At 44.6% G+C, this 6,599-nt stretch overlaps 1 long non-coding RNA gene across 1 annotated transcript; it reads left to right on the top strand.

The window, feature by feature from the left end:
* The first annotated feature begins 295 nt into the window (after positions 1–295).
* LOC119087473 lies at positions 296–3,983 on the top strand. Its single transcript, XR_005090948.1, has 2 exons — positions 296–536; positions 2,954–3,983. It is a non-coding gene; the product is annotated as an uncharacterized LOC119087473 (long non-coding RNA).
* Positions 3,984–6,599: the final 2,616 nt, after the last annotated feature.

Genomic DNA, 6,599 nt, shown 5'->3' with positions numbered 1-6,599 from the left:
TGACGTTAACTCCACAGCGGAATCCTCCCAGCCTGCCCCTGGGGGATGACTTCCTAACTCACTCTTCTTCAGCATTTATTAGGATGATAAATAGCAAGATCTGCAGACCTGGATCCTTCTTGTGAGGACATGTCGACATTATAAAGACATTTCTATCAAGTGCCTGTTGAAATCTTTAGGTATGGTTGGCCTAGATTTTTTTAGTTATTCGCTGCTTTTCTGCCTGCTTGGCTTTTTTTTTTTTTCCTTTCACCTTCCAATGCGTCTAGGATCACTGCTTTCCTGAAATCATAAACAATTAGCCATCTGCAGAGTTGCCATTGAACTATCAAGAAAAAGTACCCATAGGCTAAGAACCCCTTCCAGAGGCCTTGCTGAGAATTGGAGCCCGAAGATCACAAGCCTGCGCTACACACCCAGCAACCAGGAATACGCAATAAGAGCGAAGGGGCAAAAATGCACCGGATTCGAACTTGATGGTTCAATAAAAGTGACTACTCTCTGTTCTTAGAAAAAACAAGATGACACAGCCGCAGGTGTGTGTACATGTGTGTGTGCGTGCCTCTGTGTGTGTGTGTGTGTGTGTGTGTGTGTGTGTGTGTCTGAGTGAGTGGTGGTGTTCCTGAGAACTACAGCAGGATTTGAATCTGAAGAACTGGGTGGGCAGCCTAGCAGCAGGGAGGATTGAGATGCCTGGATCATTTGAATCGTTCACTATGTTCTCTTGGGCAAATCACCTACTCACCTAGAGCTGATGTCTCCTCATAGGGAGACAAGAATGGTGAAGCCTCTAAACAAGACCTGCACAGTGCCGTCTAGAACCTGGGAGACATCCCATCGCCTTCTACTCCCTGCCCTTGCCATCCCTTCCTAACTTTGGAACTGGTCTTCTATAATTCTGGTCTGTAATTCTGGACTTTGTCCCACTAGCCTGAGGGGGCAGTGGGACCAATGATGCTCAGACTCTCCTGGATGATTTCATCTCAGCTCTTTGTGGTCTCCTTCCTCTTGGCTGGACTCACATCTTACATCTCATTGTATCAGACAGTAGGAACCAGCACCCCATCCTACACTACTTGGAAAGTCAGTGCCCTGTGGGGAGGCAATTTAGTAATATTGGTGATGTGTCCCAGGTCCTCAGTAAACACTCCTATGTACTCCCGGGAGTGACCTCATTGTGCCAATGAAACTGGCTCTACCGTCTCCCTCTTACGAAGAAGGAAACTGAGGTACAAAGTAGATTCTTGAGTCTCCTCCCAAAGTCACAGAGCACATGAGGGCTGGAGCTTGGATTTCTTCAGTATATGCCAGCACTAGACATGTTTGGCTGTGCTTAAGGTCTCAGTCACAGATACTCAACTCTGCTGTTATAGCATAAAGCACAGTGACAGACAGTATGTGAACAGGTGGCGAGGCCTATGTCTCAATAAAACTTTACTTATAAACATTGATATCTGACTTGCATATAATATCCATGTGTCATGACATATTTATTATTACTTTCTTAAACTTTAAAAGCTCTTCATTGCTGAGGACCTCACCTTGGTGACAAAATGCTTGGCTAATCATCTCATTATATCATACAGTAGGAACTAGTACCCTGGGTTCAATCCCCAGTACTATTAAATAAAGAAGAGAAGATAAATAGGTAGATAGGTAGGTAGATAGATAGATAGATAGATAGGTAGGTAGATAGATAGATAGATAGATAGATAGATAGATAGATAGATAGATAGATAGACAGATCTCACTTTGAAGGCCACATAAAACAGCTAGCTGGATTTGTCCATGGCTATAGTTGGTTCATTCTTGACATGGTATTTATTTGTAGCACTTACTCTCTTGATTGCCATGGTGAACCATCATGTGAATCTCAATTTACACACCAGAAAACTGAGGCCACATAGAGCTGATAAAGTGAGGCTAAGCCAAATGCAGGCCTCCAAAGCCCATGACTGAGTTTTGCCTCCATGTCAGACAGGGGCTGAGGTGGCTTGGAGTGGCTTCCTAACATGGGCACAGAGATCAATTGGCTCATTCATATGGCATGCATACAACACGTTGACTTCACTGTGGGCTTCTAAGTAAATGTGTAAAAGCTTTTATAAACTATAATGTAGTGAGTGGGATTAGTTAGATTCTGAAAAGTCTTTAGTAGAAGCTGTGTTTGGAGTTTCTTATTCTTTTACTTGCATTTATCTAATTCTAAATTTGTGCTGACGATGCTGGGAACTGATGATGGATGACGGGTGAAGGCAGTTTTCCTAGTGAGGAAATAAGCCTGGCCATAGATGTTTATGCTGTAAAGGGTTAATTGCTACCAGGAGTGGGGTACGCTCATGGGGCTATAGCTGCATCCACATCCAGGGAACAGGCACTTCTGTGTCATAGAAGTGTGTTTCTTGCTAGGAGTTTCCAGGTTGAGGGGAAGGAGGTTTCTAGGCTGAGGGAAGAGGCTGGGTAAGACGCCTGCCGAGGCATGGAAGATCAGTCTGGTGGTTATATTGAAGACCTGGAGTGAGTGGTAGAGACGGTAAAGTGCCGAATCTGGAGAGCAAGTGGAGCTGGCAGACTCAGGCCCCAGTGTCTGACTTTGGACTTGATCTCTCGAGAGCTAGGATGGGCCCCAGCAGTCGTGAAACGAAGAGGAGCACTGAGGAGCACACAGAGCCAGAGCAGCCAAGTGGCAATGATCCCAGTGGTCGCTTTAATGAACAATTTTCAGATGAAAATGATTGTTTCTAACTGAAAAAGAATAAGGATATATTGAGTAAAAAGAAATGGCTGGGTTAGATTTTATGGTAATACATTAGATTTTAAGGACATTTGGAGCAGACACCCACTTCACACTTCTATAACTTTCCTGTTGGGAGAAAGGATGAGAAGTTCTGTGGGGGATGGGAGAGAGACTGAAAATCGTCCAAGTGCAGTGACTTCATGGTTTGTTTTGTAGAAGACGATGCTGGTGCTGCCGAGGAGGGAGACAGGAGGAAACCACTACAGGAGCCAAGGAAGGAGCTAGTGAAACCACAGGTCAGTGTGGGTGGAGCACACACCTGTATGCTGCAGAGGCTTGACTGCTACCAGGAGTGGGGTACATCGAGGTGTAACACAGCAAGAAAGGAGCACTTGCTTTAGAGCCAAAATATCCAGATTGGAACCCATGATACTGACTAGCTGTGTGACGCTGGGCCAAGCAGTCAACCTCTCTGAGTTCATTTTCCTGTCTTCCAAAAGAGGAAACCTAATCAGTTTTGCCTATGTTAAGTCTTTTCTTGAACTGCCAAAGATGATATCTTCGAGAGCCTTCTGAATGACTCGAACCTCACTGGTGGCTTTTCAGGAAACAAAAGGCCAGAGATCTTTCTGCTTGGTGGCCTTCCAGAGAGGAGTCAATTGCTGCCCCTCCCCCTTTCAGCTGTTGGGGCTGTGGATCAATTGCAACCAAGCTAAACAAACAAACAAAAAGGTAGTCATACATGATCAGCAAAATGGTACAAATGATGTCATCCATCACGATGGACATCCCAATTTGCCAACTATTTTCTCATAAATCAAACTGTGGTCCCTGAAGGAAAAGGGGCAGGGCTGGGGGAGCCAGCATGGCAGGGCTTATCGGAGGACCAGACGCAGGGAAGCGCTCCCTGAAGGGTTCAGTAATTATTTTCACTCGATGGGAAATAAAGAGGGGCACCATGGGAGGGAGGCTGGAGAGTGTCCGCCTCACTTCATTACAGCTCCCCGGGCAAGGGACACAACATATGCTTTTCATTGGAAAGCCAATAATTCTGAATCGTGGGACAGGTGAAAACTTAAATGACATTTGCAAACCTTGATTTATTTCTCTGCTTAACTCTGGAACATGCTTGAGACTCAGCCCTGCAAGTTTCCATAGATTAGTGGTCAATGTCAAGTATTTTCAATGACATATTCAAGTGTTTCCTGTCCCTATCAGTTAATTAAATATTTTCAGTTCTAATATCTTCTTATTGAAATGGCTTCCCTTCTTTTTTTGTTATGAGTTTGGAAAACAATGGTATGGAGTATGCACTTTATTGAACACAAAATAAAAATACAAAAAAAAAGGGAGTACTTTCCCCCCATGCGCTATTTTGCTAGCTGGAAATCTCATTAAAAGTTATTTATGAGCTGTTAGGGATCCCATAAGGATTACACCTAAGTCAGTCTGTAAAGCTTTTGAGTTTCTTTTACATGGAGGACCTCCTTTCCCATTATTCCACTTTGCTTGCATCCAAATAAATACTGGAGATTAACTTCTTGACAAAAGAGGGCTCCTTGCTCTCTAGCCTCACAGCACCCAAGCAATCTGTGTTTTCCTTACCCTTCTGCTGTGCCCACCTGAATATGACTATGGAGAAAGGTAAAAAATGATGTGTATGTGTGTGTGTTATGTGCACATGTGTGCATTGGCCTATAGTGTCCAGAAGAGGGCATCAGATCCCCAGGAGCTGGTGTTGTGGGCAGTTGAGAGCCACTTGATGTGTGCTGGGAACCAAACAGGGTCCTCTGCAAGAGCAGCAAGAGCTCTTAACCATGGACATCTCTCCAGCTCCTGGTTTGTCACTGAGAATGTTACAGCTATGGTGCATCTCTGCGGTTTGGAGACTTTGCCATCGAACAACTGGGCAGTCTTTATTGGCTGTCTCATTTCATCCATCTCCTCCCATGGGATTTTACCAGGATGAGCAATTTCATAGTTCCTTTATAAATGATGAACAGCCCCCTCCTTGCCAACCCTCAGAACCTATTCTCAGGAATGAAGATTAAGCTGCCAGTTTAGGAGTCTTTGGTCCTTCTAAGCAGTTCAATGAAGCGATCTAATTTTCAAGGGGTCTACTTTGTGTTCCTGTTTCCAGAGCACAGAAGAGAAAGCAGTCATTCAATTGTTTCACAGCTCATGACTGAATTTTGGCTAAAAAGTAGATGAGTAACGAGGATGTTGCTCCCTGTCAGATGCTCACGTGCTTCTGTAAGGTTGGCTATAGTCATCATTACAGTGAGCATGCGGTCTTTCTCTCCCAAATGTGGCTTGTGGACTAGTCCCTCAGCACCAGCCCCTGTGGGATCACAGGGTATTAATATCACCACAAACCCCACCGAACCAGGCAGACGCATTGTGTATCTGTCTGGGATGTCATTCTGGTCATCACAGTGATGGCATCTTCCGGGCATGTCTTGCCTTTCCCTCTTGTGTCTTAGAGAATTCACAACCATTCAAGATGGAGACCTCCGTCTCTACTACTCCACTCAGGCAAGGCAGACAATGAGGCACTGGTTGCATATTTTAGGAAAGAGTATGTTTTTTCCTTAATCTCAACCATCTGGAGAATTTTAACATTCTATATTCTCTATAGAATTCTGTAGAAGAGGTCAGTTTAAATTTTTAAGAGTCATTTAAACATCCTGAGTAACATTGTAAGTCATTAAACAAGCCATGCCTCTCTGGCTAGACCAGGAAAAGCACCTGGGGTGTTTGTGTGTTTAGTCTGGTACTGTCAAACTATGCTTGACAACAGCGATGCCTGTGTCCCAGGGGCCCTGGCCTCCAACATCCAGCACCATTGTTTGTTGCTTTTGAAACTTTGTCTTCAGGGTTTACAGGTGATCCTAATGCAGCTTGAGAATTATAATTCTAGAAGAGTCTGAGTTTGACGATAAAGACAGGCCCAGGCCTTCTCAGGGATGGTTCCTTTCCCAAATTCTCACTGACTTCTCATTATCCATCCACTCCTACACTGGGAGTTGACTGATGGCCTCTTCCTTCAGGATAAAAAGACATTGAAGTTCTAACCCCAAGTACCTTTGAACATGACCGCATTGCAAACAGGGCCTTTGAGGGTGACCTAGCAACCATGAGCTCATTAGGGCAGGCTCTAATCTAAATAATTATATCATGAAAAAGTACAAATCTGGATACAGAGGTAGTCACATGTGGGTAAAGTGCCATGTAAAGATGGAGGCAGGATTGGTAGTGTTTTACATGAAGGAAGGAACACAGAGAATGGCTGGCAAACCATCAGCATTGAGGGGAGGAGCCAGGCAGCAAATTCACCCTCACACCCCTCAGGAGGAACCAGCCCAGCCAGCACCATGACCTTAGATGGCTGGACCCCAGAACTAAGAGCAACAAGCACTGGTGTTTAAGTCTCCAAGCTTGTGACTCTTTGTTACCACAGGCCTAGGAAGCAGATGCGTCCTGTAACAGTATCTTCTTGTCAGACTATCTTTGGATCACCAGCCCCTAAATAACAACATGGAAACTTATTATTAATTATGAAAATTTGGCTTGTCTCAACTAGCTCTTATAACCTAAATTAACCCATATACATTAATCTATGTTCTGTCTGCCAAGTGGCAATACCTCTCTTCCACCTCCTGTTTCCTCTCCTTGTCTGGCTGGTGACTCCACCTCTCTTCTTCCCAGAGCTCTCTCTGACCGGAAGTCCCGCCTATACCTCCTGCCTAGCTATTGGCCGTTCAGGTTTTTATTGCACCAATCAGAGCAATATATTCTCACTCAGTGTACAAACATCCCACCACAGCACCCAGTGATTCAGTTCAATGTACTCTGAAGCCCC

Source organism: Peromyscus leucopus, chromosome 1, assembly GCF_004664715.2.
Source record: "Peromyscus leucopus breed LL Stock chromosome 1, UCI_PerLeu_2.1, whole genome shotgun sequence".
NCBI classification, from domain to species: Eukaryota; Metazoa; Chordata; class Mammalia; order Rodentia; family Cricetidae; genus Peromyscus; species Peromyscus leucopus.
This window is presented reverse-complemented; position numbering and strand designations above follow the sequence as displayed.